General features: G+C 45.3%; 15 non-coding genes across 15 annotated transcripts; all 15 read left to right on the plus strand.

The window, feature by feature from the left end:
• Positions 1-801: 801 nt before the first annotated feature.
• Positions 802-992, plus strand: LOC141157819 (U2 spliceosomal RNA). Its single transcript, XR_012247858.1, has one exon. It is a non-coding gene; the product is annotated as a U2 spliceosomal RNA (small nuclear RNA).
• A 1,121-nt stretch (positions 993-2,113) lies between these two features.
• LOC141157820 (U2 spliceosomal RNA) lies at positions 2,114-2,304 on the plus strand. Its single transcript, XR_012247859.1, has one exon. It is a non-coding gene; the product is annotated as a U2 spliceosomal RNA (small nuclear RNA).
• Positions 2,305-3,429: 1,125 nt separating this feature from the next.
• LOC141157821 (U2 spliceosomal RNA) lies at positions 3,430-3,620 on the plus strand. Its single transcript, XR_012247860.1, has one exon. It is a non-coding gene; the product is annotated as a U2 spliceosomal RNA (small nuclear RNA).
• Positions 3,621-4,739: 1,119 nt separating this feature from the next.
• On the plus strand, positions 4,740-4,930 carry LOC141157822 (U2 spliceosomal RNA). The gene has a single exon (XR_012247861.1). It is a non-coding gene; the product is annotated as a U2 spliceosomal RNA (small nuclear RNA).
• Positions 4,931-6,045: 1,115 nt separating this feature from the next.
• On the plus strand, positions 6,046-6,236 carry LOC141159535 (U2 spliceosomal RNA). Its single transcript, XR_012249540.1, has one exon. It is a non-coding gene; the product is annotated as a U2 spliceosomal RNA (small nuclear RNA).
• Positions 6,237-7,352: 1,116 nt separating this feature from the next.
• Positions 7,353-7,543, plus strand: LOC141157823 (U2 spliceosomal RNA). The gene has a single exon (XR_012247862.1). It is a non-coding gene; the product is annotated as a U2 spliceosomal RNA (small nuclear RNA).
• A 1,121-nt stretch (positions 7,544-8,664) lies between these two features.
• On the plus strand, positions 8,665-8,855 carry LOC141157824 (U2 spliceosomal RNA). The gene has a single exon (XR_012247863.1). It is a non-coding gene; the product is annotated as a U2 spliceosomal RNA (small nuclear RNA).
• A 1,117-nt stretch (positions 8,856-9,972) lies between these two features.
• Positions 9,973-10,163, plus strand: LOC141159764 (U2 spliceosomal RNA). Its single transcript, XR_012249763.1, has one exon. It is a non-coding gene; the product is annotated as a U2 spliceosomal RNA (small nuclear RNA).
• A 1,121-nt stretch (positions 10,164-11,284) lies between these two features.
• Positions 11,285-11,475, plus strand: LOC141159497 (U2 spliceosomal RNA). The gene has a single exon (XR_012249503.1). It is a non-coding gene; the product is annotated as a U2 spliceosomal RNA (small nuclear RNA).
• Positions 11,476-12,592: 1,117 nt separating this feature from the next.
• Positions 12,593-12,783, plus strand: LOC141157826 (U2 spliceosomal RNA). Its single transcript, XR_012247865.1, has one exon. It is a non-coding gene; the product is annotated as a U2 spliceosomal RNA (small nuclear RNA).
• Positions 12,784-13,901: 1,118 nt separating this feature from the next.
• On the plus strand, positions 13,902-14,092 carry LOC141159833 (U2 spliceosomal RNA). Its single transcript, XR_012249828.1, has one exon. It is a non-coding gene; the product is annotated as a U2 spliceosomal RNA (small nuclear RNA).
• Positions 14,093-15,211: 1,119 nt separating this feature from the next.
• Positions 15,212-15,402, plus strand: LOC141157827 (U2 spliceosomal RNA). Its single transcript, XR_012247866.1, has one exon. It is a non-coding gene; the product is annotated as a U2 spliceosomal RNA (small nuclear RNA).
• Positions 15,403-16,522: 1,120 nt separating this feature from the next.
• Positions 16,523-16,713, plus strand: LOC141157828 (U2 spliceosomal RNA). The gene has a single exon (XR_012247867.1). It is a non-coding gene; the product is annotated as a U2 spliceosomal RNA (small nuclear RNA).
• Positions 16,714-17,830: 1,117 nt separating this feature from the next.
• Positions 17,831-18,021, plus strand: LOC141157829 (U2 spliceosomal RNA). The gene has a single exon (XR_012247868.1). It is a non-coding gene; the product is annotated as a U2 spliceosomal RNA (small nuclear RNA).
• A 1,120-nt stretch (positions 18,022-19,141) lies between these two features.
• On the plus strand, positions 19,142-19,332 carry LOC141157830 (U2 spliceosomal RNA). The gene has a single exon (XR_012247869.1). It is a non-coding gene; the product is annotated as a U2 spliceosomal RNA (small nuclear RNA).
• The last annotated feature ends 818 nt before the right edge of the window (positions 19,333-20,150 follow it).

Here is a 20,150-nt window from a genome sequence, read left to right on the forward strand (position 1 = left end):
AATTGACCTTTCAGTATATTGTTGCACACACACCATCTATTTAGCAAATGCCCTTGTTATCAACAGCAGCCTTTTAAACTCACCTGAGCTAACAGGTATGTGAGCTGGTTACTCTGCTGCGCTTAAAATTTCTTTTTTGGTTTGCTACAATGCCTTTTCTGAAACGTTGTCTCCCTCTGCTGGAACACTGACTTCTTTCATTTAATGCCTGCAGACTATAAAAGAGAAACCAACCCAAAAAGTTGGGTTGATTAGTCTGTGGCATTCTTTTAAACTGTTGCTTATGGCGGTCTCTGTGAGCTTCTCAGTGACATTCAGCCATCCAGGTATCCCGCCTGCAGTAGACGGAATGTGGCAATGGAACGCTGGCTGCGCGTGTCATAATAGGCTCTGAGCCTTTATATACCTGCGCACAGCAGCAGCCACCTTCAGTCTGCTGCTGGACAGCCAGCAGCAGCAGCAGCAGCAGGAGAGGTAATTAATCAGCAACCCTCCTGCTAAGGGTAGACAGCTGCTCGTTCCACCCCCCCACCCCCCCCCCGCCTTAATTGGTTCTCCTCCCTTCCAACGGTGTTGAGGCGGGTGGGAACAGCCGGGGGTTGAGGGTACTGTGCTAAAAGAGGTGGAGTTATGCAGATCTAAAACGCGTGGATTGCAGCAGCAGCAAGCCGAAAAGTGCAGGCATGTGAGGGATCTAGAGGTTGACAACATGTCTTCTTAACGGGAGTCCAGGTGGCCATCTCCACAAATGGACTTTTCAGAATCCTTGGGTGGCACCGTAGTCGGAAACCAATTCTGGTTATCGCTTCTCGGCCTTTTGGCTAAGATCAAGTGTAGTATCTGTTCTTATCAGTTTAATATCTGATACGTCCCCTATCTGGGGACCATATATTAAATGGATTTTTAGAACAGGGAGATGGAAAAAGAGCTTGCTCTGTCCACTCCACGCATTGACCTGGTATTGCAGTATCTCCAGGACCGGTGCACCCCTTCTTTAATGCAGTTTCTAAAATCAGAAAGAATTGAATTCAATGCTTTTTGTTCATTTGGCTTGTTTGTCGGATTTTGGGATGGACACTTTGGCTTTGCTTTTCTTCTCCTCATTGGATTTTTCATGTTAAAAGTTGCAGAAGCCAGATGACAAGCTCATTTTGGTTCAACTTCAGCAACTGTGCATTGCATTGCCATGTAATGTAATGCAATGCTATCTATCTAGCTCTCCCTCTATACTTCCTTTTGGATAAACAGACATATTAGGCAAGCATTTTGGAGCTTTCACCTAAATAACTACAGGTGGTGAGATAAGCTGCACAATATAATTGACCTTTCAGTATATTGTTGCACACACACCATCTATTTAGCAAATGCCCTTGTTATCAACAGCAGCCTTTTAAACTCACCTGAGCTAACAGGTATGTGAGCTGGTTACTCTGCTGCGCTTAAAATTTCTTTTTTGGTTTGCTACAATGCCTTTTCTGAAACGTTGTCTCCCTCTGCTGGAACACTGACTTCTTTCATTTAATGCCTGCAGACTATAAAAGAGAAACCAACCCAAAAAGTTTGGTTGATTAGTCTGTGGCATTCTTTTAAACTGTTGCTTATGGCGGTCTCTGTGAGCTTCTCAGTGACATTCAGCCATCCAGGTATCCCGCCTGCAGTAGACGGAATGTGGCAATGGAACGCTGGCTGCGCGTGTCATAATAGGCTCTGAGCCTTTATATACCTGCGCACAGCAGCAGCCACCTTCAGTCTGCTGCTGGACAGCCAGCAGCAGCAGCAGCAGGAGAGGTAATTAATCAGCAACCCTCCTGCTAAGGGTAGACAGCTGCTCGTAGCACCCCCCCACCCCCCCCGCCTTAATTGGTTCTCCTCCCTTCCAACGGTGTTGAGGCGGGTGGGAACAGCCGGGGGTTGAGGGTACTGTGCTAAAAGAGGTGGAGTTATGCAGATCTAAAACGCGTGGATTGCAGCAGCAGCAAGCCGAAAAGTGCAGGCATGTGAGGGATCTAGAGGTTGACAGCATGTCTTCTTAACGGGAGTCCAGGTGGCCATCTCCACAAATGGACTTTTCAGAATCCTTGGGTGGCACCGTAGTCGGAAACCAATTCTGGTTATCGCTTCTCGGCCTTTTGGCTAAGATCAAGTGTAGTATCTGTTCTTATCAGTTTAATATCTGATACGTCCCCTATCTGGGGACCATATATTAAATGGATTTTTAGAACAGGGAGATGGAAAAAGAGCTTGCTCTGTCCACTCCACGCATTGACCTGGTATTGCAGTATCTCCAGGACCGGTGCACCCCTTCTTTAATGCAGTTTCTAAAATCAGAAAGAATTGAATTCAATGCTTTTTGTTCATTTGGCTTGTTTGTCGGATTTTGGGATGGACTCTTTGGCTTTGCTTTTCTTCTCCTCATTGGATTTTTCATGTTAAAAGTTGCAGAAGCCAGATGACAAGCTCATTTTGGTTCAACTTCAGCAACTGTGCATTGCATTGCCATGTAATGTAATGCAATGCTATCTATCTAGCTCTCCCTCTATACTTCCTTTTGGATAAACAGACATATTAGGCAAGCATTTTGGAGCTTTCACCTAAATAACTACAGGTGGTGAGATAAGCTGCACAATATAATTGACCTTTCAGTATATTGTTGCACACACACCATCTATTTAGCAAATGCCCTTGTTATCAACAGCAGCCTTTTAAACTCACCTGAGCTAACAGGTATGTGAGCTGGTTACTCTGCTGCGCTTAAAATTTCTTTTTTGGTTTGCTACAATGCCTTTTCTGAAACGTTGTCTCCCTCTGCTGGAACACTGACTTCTTTCATTTAATGCCTGCAGACTATAAAAGAGAAACCAACCCAAAAAGTTGGGTTGATTAGTCTGTGGCATTCTTTTAAACTGTTGCTTATGGCGGTCTCTGTGAGCTTCTCAGTGACATTCAGCCATCCAGGTATCCCGCCTGCAGTAGACGGAATGTGGCAATGGAACGCTGGCTGCGCGTGTCATAATAGGCTCTGAGCCTTTATATACCTGCGCACAGCAGCAGCCACCTTCAGTCTGCTGCTGGACAGCCAGCAGCAGCAGCAGCAGCAGGAGAGGTAATTAATCAGCAACCCTCCTGCTAAGGGTAGACAGCTGCTCGTTCCACCCCCCCACCCCCCCCCGCCTTAATTGGTTCTCCTCCCTTCCAACGGTGTTGAGGCGGGTGGGAACAGCCGGGGGTTGAGGGTACTGTGCTAAAAGAGGTGGAGTTATGCAGATCTAAAACGCGTGGATTGCAGCAGCAGCAAGCCGAAAAGTGCAGGCATGTGAGGGATCTAGAGGTTGACAGCATGTCTTCTTAACGGGAGTCCAGGTGGCCATCTCCACAAATGGACTTTTCAGAATCCTTGGGTGGCACCGTAGTCGGAAACCAATTCTGGTTATCGCTTCTCGGCCTTTTGGCTAAGATCAAGTGTAGTATCTGTTCTTATCAGTTTAATATCTGATACGTCCCCTATCTGGGGACCATATATTAAATGGATTTTTAGAACAGGGAGATGGAAAAAGAGCTTGCTCTGTCCACTCCACGCATTGACCTGGTATTGCAGTATCTCCAGGACCGGTGCACCCCTTCTTTAATGCAGTTTCTAAAATCAGAAAGAATTGAATTCAATGCTTTTTGTTCATTTGGCTTGTTTGTCGGATTTTGGGATGGACACTTTGGCTTTGCTTTTCTTCTCCTCATTGGATTTTTCATGTTAAAAGTTGCAGAAGCCAGATGACAAGCTCATTTTGGTTCAACTTCAGCAACTGTGCATTGCATTGCCATGTAATGTAATGCAATGCTATCTATCTAGCTCTCCCTCTATACTTCCTTTTGGATAAACAGACATATTAGGCAAGCATTTTGGAGCTTTCACCTAAATAACTACAGGTGGTGAGATAAGCTGCACAATATAATTGACCTTTCAGTATATTGTTGCACACACACCATCTATTTAGCAAATGCCCTTGTTATCAACAGCAGCCTTTTAAACTCACCTGAGCTAACAGGTATGTGAGCTGGTTACTCTGCTGCGCTTAAAATTTCTTTTTTGGTTTGCTACAATGCCTTTTCTGAAACGTTGTCTCCCTCTGCTGGAACACTGACTTCTTTCATTTAATGCCTGCAGACTATAAAAGAGAAACCAACCCAAAAAGTTTGGTTGATTAGTCTGTGGCATTCTTTTAAACTGTTGCTTATGGCGGTCTCTGTGAGCTTCTCAGTGACATTCAGCCATCCAGGTATCCCGCCTGAAGTAGACGGAATGTGGCAATGGAACGCTGGCTGCGCGTATCATAATAGGCTCTGAGCCTTTATATACCTGCGCACAGCAGCAGCCACCTTCAGTCTGCTGCTGGACAGCCAGCAGCAGCAGCAGCAGCAGGAGAGGTAATTAATCAGCAACCCTCCTGCTAAGGGTAGACAGCTGCTCGTTCCACCCCCCCCCCCGCCTTAATTGGTTCTCCTCCCTTCCAACGGTGTTGAGGTGGGTGGGAACAGCCGGGGGTTGAGGGTACTGTGCTAAAAGAGGTGGAGTTATGCAGATCTAAAACGCGTGGATTGCAGCAGCAGCAAGCCGAAAAGTGCAGGCATGTGAGGGATCTAGAGGTTGACAGCATGTCTTCTTAACGGGAGTCCAGGTGGCCATCTCCACAAATGGACTTTTCAGAATCCTTGGGTGGCACCGTAGTCGGAAACCAATTCTGGTTATCGCTTCTCGGCCTTTTGGCTAAGATCAAGTGTAGTATCTGTTCTTATCAGTTTAATATCTGATACGTCCCCTATCTGGGGACCATATATTAAATGGATTTTTAGAACAGGGAGATGGAAAAAGAGCTTGCTCTGTCCACTCCACGCATTGACCTGGTATTGCAGTATCTCCAGGACCGGTGCACCCCTTCTTTAATGCAGTTTCTAAAATCAGAAAGAATTGAATTCAATGCTTTTTGTTCATTTGGCTTGTTTGTCGGATTTTGGGATGGACTCTTTGGCTTTGCTTTTCTTCTCCTCATTGGATTTTTCATGTTAAAAGTTGCAGAAGCCAGATGACAAGCTCATTTTGGTTCAACTTCAGCAACTGTGCATTGCATTGCCATGTAATGTAATGCAATGCTATCTATCTAGCTCTCCCTCTATACTTCCTTTTGGATAAACAGACATATTAGGCAAGCATTTTGGAGCTTTCACCTAAATAACTACAGGTGGTGAGATAAGCTGCACAATATAATTGACCTTTCAGTATATTGTTGCACACACACCATCTATTTAGCAAATGCCCTTGTTATCAACAGCAGCCTTTTAAACTCACCTGAGCTAACAGGTATGTGAGCTGGTTACTCTGCTGCGCTTAAAATTTCTTTTTTGGTTTGCTACAATGCCTTTTCTGAAACGTTGTCTCCCTCTGCTGGAACACTGACTTCTTTCATTTAATGCCTGCAGACTATAAAAGAGAAACCAACCCAAAAAGTTTGGTTGATTAGTCTGTGGCATTCTTTTAAACTGTTGCTTATGGCGGTCTCTGTGAGCTTCTCAGTGACATTCAGCCATCCAGGTATCCCGCCTGCAGTAGAAGGAATGTGGCAATGGAACGCTGGCTGCGCGTGTCATAATAGGCTCTGAGCCTTTATATACCTGCGCACAGCAGCAGCCACCTTCAGTCTGCTGCTGGACAGCCAGCAGCAGCAGCAGCAGCAGGAGAGGTAATTAATCAGCAAATCTCCTGCTAAGGGTAGACAGCTGCTCGTTCCACCAGCCCGCCTTAATTGGTTCTCCTCCCTTCCAACGGTGTTGAGGCGGGTGGGAACAGCCGGGGGTTGAGGGTACTGTGCTAAAAGAGGTGGAGTTATGCAGATCTAAAACGCGTGGATTGCAGCAGCAGCAAGCCGAAAAGTGCAGGCATGTGAGGGATCTAGAGGTTGACAGCATGTCTTCTTAACGGGAGTCCAGGTGGCCATCTCCACAAATGGACTTTTCAGAATCCTTGGGTGGCACCGTAGTCGGAAACCAATTCTGGTTATCGCTTCTCAGCCTTTTGGCTAAGATCAAGTGTAGTATCTGTTCTTATCAGTTTAATATCTGATACGTCCCCTATCTGGGGACCATATATTAAATGGATTTTTAGAACAGGGAGATGGAAAAAGAGCTTGCTCTGTCCACTCCACGCATTGACCTGGTATTGCAGTATCTCCAGGACCGGTGCACCCCTTCTTTAATGCAGTTTCTAAAATCAGAAAGAATTGAATTCAATGCTTTTTGTTCATTTGGCTTGTTTGTCGGATTTTGGGATGGACTCTTTGGCTTTGCTTTTCTTCTCCTCATTGGATTTTTCATGTTAAAAGTTGCAGAAGCCAGATGACAAGCTCATTTTGGTTCAACTTCAGCAACTGTGCATTGCATTGCCATGTAATGTAATGCAATGCTATCTATCTAGCTCTCCCTCTATACTTCCTTTTGGATAAACAGACATATTAGGCAAGCATTTTGGAGCTTTCACCTAAATAACTACAGGTGGTGAGATAAGCTGCACAATATAATTGACCTTTCAGTATATTGTTGCACACACACCATCTATTTAGCAAATGCCCTTGTTATCAACAGCAGCCTTTTAAACTCACCTGAGCTAACAGGTATGTGAGCTGGTTACTCTGCTGCGCTTAAAATTTCTTTTTTGGTTTGCTACAATGCCTTTTCTGAAACGTTGTCTCCCTCTGCTGGAACACTGACTTCTTTCATTTAATGCCTGCAGACTATAAAAGAGAAACCAACCCAAAAAGTTGGGTTGATTAGTCTGTGGCATTCTTTTAAACTGTTGCTTATGGCGGTCTCTGTGAGCTTCTCAGTGACATTCAGCCATCCAGGTATCCCGCCTGCAGTAGACGGAATGTGGCAATGGAACGCTGGCTGCGCGTGTCATAATAGGCTCTGAGCCTTTATATACCTGCGCACAGCAGCAGCCACCTTCAGTCTGCTGCTGGACAGCCAGCAGCAGCAGCAACAGCAGGAGAGGTAATTAATCAGCAACCCTCCTGCTAAGGGTAGACAGCTGCTCGTTCCACCCCCCCCGCCTTAATTGGTTCTTCTCCCTTCCAACGGTGTTGAGGCGGGTGGGAACAGCCGGGGGTTGAGGGTACTGTGCTAAAAGAGGTGGAGTTATGCAGATCTAAAACGCGTGGATTGCAGCAGCAGCAAGCCGAAAAGTGCAGGCATGTGAGGGATCTAGAGGTTGACAGCATGTCTTCTTAACGGGAGTCCAGGTGGCCATCTCCACAAATGGACTTTTCAGAATCCTTGGGTGGCACCGTAGTCGGAAACCAATTCTGGTTATCGCTTCTCGGCCTTTTGGCTAAGATCAAGTGTAGTATCTGTTCTTATCAGTTTAATATCTGATACGTCCCCTATCTGGGGACCATATATTAAATGGATTTTTAGAACAGGGAGATGGAAAAAGAGCTTGCTCTGTCCACTCCACGCATTGACCTGGTATTGCAGTATCTCCAGGACCGGTGCACCCCTTCTTTAATGCAGTTTCTAAAATCAGAAAGAATTGAATTCAATGCTTTTTGTTCATTTGGCTTGTTTGTCGGATTTTGGGATGGACTCTTTGGCTTTGCTTTTCTTCTCCTCATTGGATTTTTCATGTTAAAAGTTGCAGAAGCCAGATGACAAGCTCATTTTGGTTCAACTTCAGCAACTGTGCATTGCATTGCCATGTAATGTAATGCAATGCTATCTATCTAGCTCTCCCTCTATACTTCCTTTTGGATAAACAGACATATTAGGCAAGCATTTTGGAGCTTTCACCTAAATAACTACAGGTGGTGAGATAAGCTGCACAATATAATTGACCTTTCAGTATACTGTTGCACACACACCATCTATTTAGCAAATGCCCTTGTTATCAACAGCAGCCTTTTAAACTCACCTGAGCTAACAGGTATGTGAGCTGGTTACTCTGCTGCGCTTAAAATTTCTTTTTTGGTTTGCTACAATGCCTTTTCTGAAACGTTGTCTCCCTCTGCTGGAACACTGACTTCTTTCATTTAATGCCTGCAGACTATAAAAGAGAAACCAACCCAAAAAGTTTGGTTGATTAGTCTGTGGCATTCTTTTAAACTGTTGCTTATGGCGGTCTCTGTGAGCTTCTCAGTGACATTCAGCCATCCAGGTATCCCGCCTGCAGTAGACGGAATGTGGCAATGGAACGCTGGCTGCGCGTGTCATAATAGGCTCTGAGCCTTTATATACCTGCGCACAGCAGCAGCCACCTTCAGTCTGCTGCTGGACAGCCAGCAGCAGCAGCAGCAGCAGGAGAGGTAATTAATCAGCAACCCTCCTGCTAAGGGTAGACAGCTGCTCATTCCACCCCCCCCCCCCCGCCTTAATTGGTTCTCCTCCCTTCCAACGGTGTTGAGGCGGGTGGGAACAGCCGGGGGTTGAGGGTACTGTGCTAAAAGAGGTGGAGTTATGCAGATCTAAAACGCGTGGATTGCAGCAGCAGCAAGCCGAAAAGTGCAGGCATGTGAGGGATCTAGAGGTTGACAGCATGTCTTCTTAACGGGAGTCCAGGTGGCCATCTCCACAAATGGACTTTTCAGAATCCTTGGGTGGCACCGTAGTCGGAAACCAATTCTGGTTATCGCTTCTCGGCCTTTTGGCTAAGATCAAGTGTAGTATCTGTTCTTATCAGTTTAATATCTGATACGTCCCCTATCTGGGGACCATATATTAAATGGATTTTTAGAACAGGGAGATGGAAAAAGAGCTTGCTCTGTCCACTCCACGCATTGACCTGGTATTGCAGTATCTCCAGGACCGGTGCACCCCTTCTTTAATGCAGTTTCTAAAATCAGAAAGAATTGAATTCAATGCTTTTTGTTCATTTGGCTTGTTTGTCGGATTTTGGGATGGACTCTTTGGCTTTTCTTTTCTTCTCCTCATTGGATTTTTCATGTTAAAAGTTGCAGAAGCCAGATGACAAGCTCATTTTGGTTCAACTTCAGCAACTGTGCATTGCATTGCCATGTAATGTAATGCAATGCTATCTATCTAGCTCTCCCTCTATACTTCCTTTTGGATAAACAGACATATTAGGCAAGCATTTTGGAGCTTTCACCTAAATAACTACAGGTGGTGAGATAAGCTGCACAATATAATTGACCTTTCAGTATATTGTTGCACACACACCATCTATTTAGCAAATGACCTTGTTATCAACAACAGCCTTTTAAACTCACCTGAGCTAACAGGTATGTGAGCTGGTTACTCTGCTGCGCTTAAAATTTCTTTTTTGGTTTGCTACAATGCCTTTTCTGAAACGTTGTCTCCCTCTGCTGGAACACTGACTTCTTTCATTTAATGCCTGCAGACTATAAAAGAGAAACCAACCCAAAAAGTTTGGTTGATTAGTCTGTGGCATTCTTTTAAACTGTTGCTTATGGCGGTCTCTGTGAGCTTCTCAGTGACATTCAGCCATCCAGGTATCCCGCCTGCAGTAGACGGAATGTGGCAATGGAACGCTGGCTGCGCGTGTCATAATAGGCTCTGAGCCTTTATATACCTGCGCACAGCAGCAGCCACCTTCAGTCTGCTGCTGGACAGCCAGCAGCAGCAGCAGCAGCAGGAGAGGTAATTAATCAGCAACCCTCCTGCTAAGGGTAGACAGCTGCTCGTTCCACCCCCCCCCGCCTTAATTGGTTCTCCTCCCTTCCAACGGTGTTGAGGCGGGTGGGAACAGCCGGGGGTTGAGGGTACTGTGCTAAAAGAGGTGGAGTTATGCAGATCTAAAACGCGTGGATTGCAGCAGCAGCAAGCCGAAAAGTGCAGGCATGTGAGGGATCTAGAGGTTGACAGCATGTCTTCTTAACGGGAGTCCAGGTGGCCATCTCCACAAATGGACTTTTCAGAATCCTTGGGTGGCACCGTAGTCGGAAACCAATTCTGGTTATCGCTTCTCGGCCTTTTGGCTAAGATCAAGTGTAGCATCTGTTCTTATCAGTTTAATATCTGATACGTCCCCTATCTGGGGACCATATATTAAATGGATTTTTAGAACAGGGAGATGGAAAAAGAGCTTGCTCTGTCCACTCCACGCATTGACCTGGTATTGCAGTATCTCCAGGACCGGTGCACCCCTTCTTTAATGCAGTTTCTAAAATCAGAAAGAATTGAATTCAATGCTTTTTGTTCATTTGGCTTGTTTGTCGGATTTTGGGATGGACTCTTTGGCTTTGCTTTTCTTCTCCTCATTGGATTTTTCATGTTAAAAGTTGCAGAAGCCAGATGACAAGCTCATTTTGGTTCAACTTCAGCAACTGTGCATTGCATTGCCATGTAATGTAATGCAATGCTATCTATCTAGCTCTCCCTCTATACTTCCTTTTGGATAAACAGACATATTAGGCAAGCATTTTGGAGCTTTCACCTAAATAACTACAGGTGGTGAGATAAGCTGCACAATATAATTGACCTTTCAGTATATTGTTGCACACACACCATCTATTTAGCAAATGCCCTTGTTATCAACAGCAGCCTTTTAAACTCACCTGAGCTAACAGGTATGTGAGCTGGTTACTCTGCTGCGCTTAAAATTTCTTTTTTGGTTTGCTACAATGCCTTTTCTGAAACGTTGTCTCCCTCTGCTGGAACACTGACTTCTTTCATTTAATGCCTGCAGACTATAAAAGAGAAACCAACCCAAAAAGTTTGGTTGATTAGTCTGTGGCATTCTTTTAAACTGTTGCTTATGGCGGTCTCTGTGAGCTTCTCAGTGACATTCAGCCATCCAGGTATCCCGCCTGCAGTAGACGGAATGTGGCAATGGAACGCTGGCTGCGCGTGTCATAATAGGCTCTGAGCCTTTATATACCTGCGCACAGCAGCAGCCACCTTCAGTCTGCTGCTGGACAGCCAGCAGCAGCAGCAGCAGCAGCAGGAGAGGTAATTAATCAGCAACCCTCCTGCTAAGGGTAGACAGCTGCTCGTTCCACCCCCCCCCCGCCTTAATTGGTTCTCCTCCCTTCCAACGGTGTTGAGGCGGGTGGGAACAGCCGGGGGTTGAGGGTACTGTGCTAAAAGAGGTGGAGTTATGCAGATCTAAAACGCGTGGATTGCAGCAGCAGCAAGCCGAAAAGTGCAGGCATGTGAGGGATCTAGAGGTTGACAGCATGTCTTCTTAACGGGAGTCCAGGTGGCCATCTCCACAAATGGACTTTTCAGAATCCTTGGGTGGCACCGTAGTCGGAAACCAATTCTGGTTATTTCTTCTCGGCCTTTTGGCTAAGATCAAGTGTAGTATCTGTTCTTATCAGTTTAATATCTGATACGTCCCCTATCTGGGGACCATATATTAAATGGATTTTTAGAACAGGGAGATGGAAAAAGAGCTTGCTCTGTCCACTCCACGCATTGACCTGGTATTGCAGTATCTCCAGGACCGGTGCACCCCTTCTTTAATGCAGTTTCTAAAATCAGAAAGAATTGAATTCAATGCTTTTTGTTCATTTGGCTTGTTTGTCGGATTTTGGGATGGACTCTTTGGCTTTGCTTTTCTTCTCCTCATTGGATTTTTCATGTTAAAAGTTGCAGAAGCCAGATGACAAGCTCATTTTGGTTCAACTTCAGCAACTGTGCATTGCATTGCCATGTAATGTAATGCAATGCTATCTATCTAGCTCTCCCTCTATACTTCCTTTTGGATAAACAGACATATTAGGCAAGCATTTTGGAGCTTTCACCTAAATAACTACAGGTGGTGAGATAAGCTGCACAATATAATTGACCTTTCAGTATATTGTTGCACACACACCATCTATTTAGCAAATGCCCTTGTTATCAACAGCAGCCTTTTAAACTCACCTGAGCTAACAGGTATGTGAGCTGGTTACTCTGCTGCGCTTAAAATTTCTTTTTTGGTTTGCTACAATGCCTTTTCTGAAACGTTGTCTCCCTCTGCTGGAACACTGACTTCTTTCATTTAATGCCTGCAGACTATAAAAGAGAAACCAACCCAAAAAGTTTGGTTGATTAGTCTGTGGCATTCTTTTAAACTGTTGCTTATGGCGGTCTCTGTGAGCTTCTCAGTGACATTCAGCCATCCAGGTATCCCGCCTGCAGTAGACGGAATGTGGCAATGGAACGCTGGCTGCGCGTGTCATAATAGGCTCTGAGCCTTTATATACCTGCGCACAGCAGCAGCCACCTTCAGTCTGCTGCTGGACAGCCAGCAGCAGCAGCAGCAGGAGAGGTAATTAATCAGCAACCCTCCTGCTAAGGGTAGACAGCTGCTCATTCCACCCCCCCCCCCCGCCTTAATTGGTTCTCCTCCCTTCCAACGGTGTTGAGGCGGGTGGGAACAGCCGGGGGTTGAGGGTACTGTGCTAAAAGAGGTGGAGTTATGCAGATCTAAAACGCGTGGATTGCAGCAGCAGCAAGCCGAAAAGTGCAGGCATGTGAGGGATCTAGAGGTTGACAGCATGTCTTCTTAACGGGAGTCCAGGTGGCCATCTCCACAAATGGACTTTTCAGAATCCTTGGGTGGCACCGTAGTCGGAAACCAATTCTGGTTATCGCTTCTCGGCCTTTTGGCTAAGATCAAGTGTAGTATCTGTTCTTATCAGTTTAATATCTGATACGTCCCCTATCTGGGGACCATATATTAAATGGATTTTTAGAACAGGGAGATGGAAAAAGAGCTTGCTCTGTCCACTCCACGCATTGACCTGGTATTGCAGTATCTCCAGGACCGGTGCACCCCTTCTTTAATGCAGTTTCTAAAATCAGAAAGAATTGAATTCAATGCTTTTTGTTCATTTGGCTTGTTTGTCGGATTTTGGGATGGACTCTTTGGCTTTTCTTTTCTTCTCCTCATTGGATTTTTCATGTTAAAAGTTGCAGAAGCCAGATGACAAGCTCATTTTGGTTCAACTTCAGCAACTGTGCATTGCATTGCCATGTAATGTAATGCAATGCTATCTATCTAGCTCTCCCTCTATACTTCCTTTTGGATAAACAGACATATTAGGCAAGCATTTTGGAGCTTTCACCTAAATAACTACAGGTGGTGAGATAAGCTGCACAATATAATTGACCTTTCAGTATATTGTTGCACACACACCATCTATTTAGCAAATGCCCTTGTTATCAACAGCAGCCTTTTAAACTCACCTGAGCTAACAGGTATGTGAGCTGGTTACTCTGCTGCGCTTAAAATTTCTTTTTTGGTTTGCTACAATGCCTTTTCTGAAACGTTGTCTCCCTCTGCTGGAACACTGACTTCTTTCATTTAATGCCTGCAGACTATAAAAGAGAAACCAACCCAAAAATTTGGTTGATTAGTCTGTGGCATTCTTTTAAACTGTTGCTTATGGCGGTCTCTGTGAGCTTCTCAGTGACATTCAGCCATCCAGGTATCCCGCCTGCAGTAGACGGAATGTGGCAATGGAACGCTGGCTGCGCGTGTCATAATAGGCTCTGAGCCTTTATATACCTGCGCACAGCAGCAGCCACCTTCAGTCTGCTGCTGGACAGCCAGCAGCAGCAGCAGCAGCAGGAGAGGTAATTAATCAGCAACCCTCCTGCTAAGGGTAGACAGCTGCTCGTTCCACCCCCCCCCCCGCCTTAATTGGTTCTCCTCCCTTCCAACGGTGTTGAGGCGGGTGGGAACAGCCGGGGGTTGAGGGTACTGTGCTAAAAGAGGTGGAGTTATGCAGATCTAAAACGCGTGGATTGCAGCAGCAGCAAGCCGAAAAGTGCAGGCATGTGAGGGATCTAGAGGTTGACAGCATGTCTTCTTAACGGGAGTCCAGGTGGCCATCTCCACAAATGGACTTTTCAGAATCCTTGGGTGGCACCATAGTCGGAAACCAATTCTGGTTATCGCTTCTCGGCCTTTTGGCTAAGATCAAGTGTAGTATCTGTTCTTATCAGTTTAATATCTGATACGTCCCCTATCTGGGGACCATATATTAAATGGATTTTTAGAACAGGGAGATGGAAAAAGAGCTTGCTCTGTCCACTCCACGCATTGACCTGGTATTGCAGTATCTCCAGGACCGGTACACCCCTTCTTTAATGCAGTTTCTAAAATCAGAAAGAATTGAATTCAATGCTTTTTGTTCATTTGGCTTGTTTGTCGGATTTTGGGATGGACTCTTTGGCTTCGCTTTTCTTCTCCTCATTGGATTTTTCATGTTAAAAGTTGCAGAAGCCAGATGACAAGCTCATTTTGGTTCAACTTCAGCAACTGTGCATTGCATTGCCATGTAATGTAATGCAATGCTATCTATCTAGCTCTCCCTCTATACTTCCTTTTGGATAAACAGACATATTAGGCAAGCATTTTGGAGCTTTCACCTAAATAACTACAGGTGGTGAGATAAGCTGCACAATATAATTGACCTTTCAGTATATTGTTGCACACACACCATCTATTTAGCAAATGCCCTTGTTATCAACAGCAGCCTTTTAAACTCACCTGAGCTAACAGGTATGTGAGCTGGTTACTCTGCTGCGCTTAAAATTTCTTTTTTGGTTTGCTACAATGCCTTTTCTGAAACGTTGTCTCCCTCTGCTGGAACACTGACTTCTTTCATTTAATGCCTGCAGACTATAAAAGAGAAACCAACCCAAAAAGTTTGGTTGATTAGTCTGTGGCATTCTTTTAAACTGTTGCTTATGGCGGTCTCTGTGAGCTTCTCAGTGACATTCAGCCATCCAGGTATCCCGCCTGCAGTAGACGGAATGTGGCAATGGAACGCTGGCTGCGCGTGTCATAATAGGCTCTGAGCCTTTATATACCTGCGCACAGCAGCAGCCACCTTCAGTCTGCTGCTGGACAGCCAGCAGCAGCAGCAGCAGCAGGAGAGGTAATTAATCAGCAACCCTCCTGCTAAGGGTAGACAGCTGCTCGTTCCACCCTCCCCCCCGCCTTAATTGGTTCTCCTCCCTTCCAACGGTGTTGAGGCGGGTGGGAACAGCCGGGGGTTGAGGGTACTGTGCTAAAAGAGGTGGAGTTATGCAGATCTAAAACGCGTGGATTGCAGCAGCAGCAAGCCGAAAAGTGCAGGCATGTGAGGGATCTAGAGGTTGACAGCATGTCTTCTTAACGGGAGTCCAGGTGGCCATCTCCACAAATGGACTTTTCAGAATCCTTGGGTGGCACCGTAGTCGGAAACCAATTCTGGTTATCGCTTCTCGGCCTTTTGGCTAAGATCAAGTGTAGTATCTGTTCTTATCAGTTTAATATCTGATACGTCCCCTATCTGGGGACCATATATTAAATGGATTTTTAGAACAGGGAGATGGAAAAAGAGCTTGCTCTGTCCACTCCACGCATTGACCTGGTATTGCAGTATCTCCAGGACCGGTGCACCCCTTCTTTAATGCAGTTTCTAAAATCAGAAAGAATTGAATTCAATGCTTTTTGTTCATTTGGCTTGTTTGTCGGATTTTGGGATGGACTCTTTGGCTTTGCTTTTCTTCTCCTCATTGGATTTTTCATGTTAAAAGTTGCAGAAGCCAGATGACAAGCTCATTTTGGTTCAACTTCAGCAACTGTGCATTGCATTGCCATGTAATGTAATGCAATGCTATCTATCTAGCTCTCCCTCTATACTTCCTTTTGGATAAACAGACATATTAGGCAAGCATTTTGGAGCTTTCACCTAAATAACTACAGGTGGTGAGATAAGCTGCACAATATAATTGACCTTTCAGTATATTGTTGCACACACACCATCTATTTAGCAAATGCCCTTGTTATCAACAGCAGCCTTTTAAACTCACCTGAGCTAACAGGTATGTGAGCTGGTTACTCTGCTGCGCTTAAAATTTCTTTTTTGGTTTGCTACAATGCCTTTTCTGAAACGTTGTCTCCCTCTGCTGGAACACTGACTTCTTTCATTTAATGCCTGCAGACTATAAAAGAGAAACCAACCCAAAAAGTTTGGTTGATTAGTCTGTGGCATTCTTTTAAACTGTTGCTTATGGCGGTCTCTGTGAGCTTCTCAGTGACATTCAGCCATCCAGGTATCCCGCCTGCAGTAGACGGAATGTGGCAATGGAACGCTGGCTGCGCGTGTCATAATAGGCTCTGAGCCTTTATATACCTGCGCACAGCAGCAGCCACCTTCAGTCTGCTGCTGGACAGCCAGCAGCAGCAGCAGCAGCAGGAGAGGTAATTAATCAGCAACCCTCCTGCTAAGGGTAGACAGCTGCTCGTTCCACCCCCCCCCCCCGCCTTAATTGGTTCTCCTCCCTTCCAACGGTGTTGAGGCGGGTGGGAACAGCCGGGGGTTGAGGGTACTGTGCTAAAAGAGGTGGAGTTATGCAGATCTAAAACGCGTGGATTGCAGCAGCAGCAAGCCGAAAAGTGCAGGCATGTGAGGGATCTAGAGGTTGACAGCATGTCTTCTTAACGGGAGTCCAGGTGGCCATCTCCACAAATGGACTTTTCAGAATCCTTGGGTGGCACCGTAGTCGGAAACCAATTCTGGTTATCGCTTCTCGGCCTTTTGGCTAAGATCAAGTGTAGTATCTGTTCTTATCAGTTTAATATCTGATACGTCCCCTATCTGGGGACCATATATTAAATGGATTTTTAGAACAGGGAGATGGAAAAAGAGCTTGCTCTGTCCACTCCACGCATTGACCTGGTATTGCAGTATCTCCAGGACCGGTGCACCCCTTCTTTAATGCAGTTTCTAAAATCAGAAAGAATTGAATTCAATGCTTTTTGTTCATTTGGCTTGTTTGTCGGATTTTGGGATGGACTCTTTGGCTTTGCTTTTCTTCTCCTCATTGGATTTTTCATGTTAAAAGTTGCAGAAGCCAGATGACAAGCTCATTTTGGTTCAACTTCAGCAACTGTGCATTGCATTGCCATGTAATGTAATGCAATGCTATCTATCTAGCTCTCCCTCTATACTTCCTTTTGGATAAACAGACATATTAGGCAAGCATTTTGGAGCTTTCACCTAAATAACTACAGGTGGTGAGATAAGCTGCACAATATAATTGACCTTTCAGTATATTGTTGCACACACACCATCTATTTAGCAAATGCCCTTGTTATCAACAGCAGCCTTTTAAACTCACCTGAGCTAACAGGTATGTGAGCTGGTTACTCTGCTGCGCTTAAAATTTCTTTTTTGGTTTGCTACAATGCCTTTTCTGAAACGTTGTCTCCCTCTGCTGGAACACTGACTTCTTTCATTTAATGCCTGCAGACTATAAAAGAGAAACCAACCCAAAAAGTTTGGTTGATTAGTCTGTGGCATTCTTTTAAACTGTTGCTTATGGCGGTCTCTGTGAGCTTCTCAGTGACATTCAGCCATCCAGGTATCCCGCCTGCAGTAGACGGAATGTGGCAATGGAACGCTGGCTGCGCGTGTCATAATAGGCTCTGAGCCTTTATATACCTGCGCACAGCAGCAGCCACCTTCAGTCTGCTGCTGGACAGCCAGCAGCAGCAGCAGCAGCAGGAGAGGTAATTAATCAGCAACCCTCCTGCTAAGGGTAGACAGCTGCTCGTTCCACCCCCCCCCGCCTTAATTGGTTCTCCTCCCTTCCAACGGTGTTGAGGCGGGTGGGAACAGCCGGGGGTTGAGGGTACTGTGCTAAAAGAGGTGGAGTTATGCAGATCTAAAACGCGTGGATTGCAGCAGCAGCAAGACGAAAAGTGCAGGCATGTGAGGGATCTAGAGGTTGACAGCATGTCTTCTTAACGGGAGTCCATGTGGCCATCTCCACAAATGGACTTTTCAGAATCCTTGGGTGGCACCGTAGTCGGAAACCAATTCTGGTTATCGCTTCTCGGCCTTTTGGCTAAGATCAAGTGTAGTATCTGTTCTTATCAGTTTAATATCTGATACGTCCCCTATCTGGGGACCATATATTAAATGGATTTTTAGAACAGGGAGATGGAAAAAGAGCTTGCTCTGTCCACTCCACGCATTGACCTGGTATTGCAGTATCTCCAGGACCGGTGCACCCCTTCTTTAATGCAGTTTCTAAAATCAGAAAGAATTGAATTCAATGCTTTTTGTTCATTTGGCTTGTTTGTCGGATTTTGGGATGGACTCTTTGGCTTTGCTTTTCTTCTCCTCATTGGATTTTTCATGTTAAAAGTTGCAGAAGCCAGATGACAAGCTCATTTTGGTTCAACTTCAGCAACTGTGCATTGCATTGCCATGTAATGTAATGCAATGCTATCTATCTAGCTCTCCCTCTATACTTCCTTTTGGATAAACAGACATATTAGGCAAGCATTTTGGAGCTTTCACCTAAATAACTACAGGTGGTGAGATAAGCTGCACAATATAATTGACCTTTCAGTATATTGTTGCACACACACCATCTATTTAGCAAATGCCCTTGTTATCAACAGCAGCCTTTTAAACTCACCTGAGCTAACAGGTATGTGAGCTGGTTACTCTGCTGCGCTTAAAATTTCTTTTTTGGTTTGCTACAATGCCTTTTCTGAAACGTTGTCTCCCTCTGCTGGAACACTGACTTCTTTCATTTAATGCCTGCAGACTATAAAAGAGAAACCAACCCAAAAAGTTTGGTTGATTAGTCTGTGGCATTCTTTTAAACTGTTGCTTATGGCGGTCTCTGTGAGCTTCTCACTGACATTCAGCCATCCAGGTATCCCGCCTGCAGTAGACGGAATGTGGCAATGGAACGCTGGCTGCGCGTGTCATAATAGGCTCTGAGCCTTTATATACCTGCGCACAGCAGCAGCCACCTTCAGTCTGCTGCTGGACAGCCAGCAGCAGCAGCAGCAGCAGGAGAGGTAATTAATCAGCAACCCTCCTGCTAAGGGTAGACAGCTGCTCGTTCCACCCCCCCCCCCCGCCTTAATTGGTTCTCCTCCCTTCCAACGGTGTTGAGGCGGGTGGGAACAGCCGGGGGTTGAGGGTACTGTGCTAAAAGAGGTGGAGTTATGCAGATCTAAAACGCGTGGATTGCAGCAGCAGCAAGCCGAAAAGTGCAGGCATGTGAGGGATCTAGAGGTTGACAGCATGTCTTCTTAACGGGAGTCCAGGTGGCCATCTCCACAAATGGACTTTTCAGAATCCTTGGGTGGCACCGTAGTCGGAAACCAATTCTGGTTATCGCTTCTCGGCCTTTTGGCTAAGATCAAGTGTAGTATCTGTTCTTATCAGTTTAATATCTGATACGTCCCCTATCTGGGGACCATATATTAAATGGATTTTTAGAACAGGGAGATGGAAAAAGAGCTTGCTCTGTCCACTCCACGCATTGACCTGGTATTGCAGTATCTCCAGGACCGGTGCACCCCTTCTTTAATGCAGTTTCTAAAATCAGAAAGAATTGAATTCAATGCTTTTTGTTCATTTGGCTTGTTTGTCGGATTTTGGGATGGACTCTTTGGCTTTGCTTTTCTTCTCCTCATTGGATTTTTCATGTTAAAAGTTGCAGAAGCCAGATGACAAGCTCATTTTGGTTCAACTTCAGCAACTGTGCATTGCATTGCCATGTAATGTAATGCAATGCTATCTATCTAGCTCTCCCTCTATACTTCCTTTTGGATAAACAGACATATTAGGCAAGCATTTTGGAGCTTTCACCTAAATAACTACAGGTGGTGAGATAAGCTGCACAATATAATTGACCTTTCAGTATATTGTTGCACACACACCATCTATTTAGCAAATGCCCTTGTTATCAACAGCAGCCTTTTAAACTCACCTGAGCTAACAGGTATGTGAGCTGGTTACTCTGCTGCGCTTAAAATTTCTTTTTTGGTTTGCTACAATGCCTTTTCTGAAACGTTGTCTCCCTCTGCTGGAACACTGACTTCTTTCATTTAATGCCTGCAGACTATAAAAGAGAAACCAACCCAAAAAGTTTGGTTGATTAGTCTGTGGCATTCTTTTAAACTGTTGCTTATGGCGGTCTCTGTGAGCTTCTCAGTGACATTCAGCCATCCAGGTATCCCGCCTGCAGTAGACGGAATGTGGCAATGGAACGCTGGCTGCGCGTGTCATAATAGGCTCTGAGCCTTTATATACCTGCGCACAGCAGCAGCCACCTTCAGTCTGCTGCTGGACAGCCAGCAGCAGCAGCAGCAGCAGGAGAGGTAATTAATCAGCAACCCT

This window comes from Phyllobates terribilis, unplaced genomic scaffold (genome assembly GCF_046119375.1).
Source record: "Phyllobates terribilis strain yellow unplaced genomic scaffold, ASM4611937v1 Scaffold_8__6_contigs__length_399053987, whole genome shotgun sequence".
Taxonomy (NCBI): domain Eukaryota; kingdom Metazoa; phylum Chordata; class Amphibia; order Anura; family Dendrobatidae; genus Phyllobates; species Phyllobates terribilis.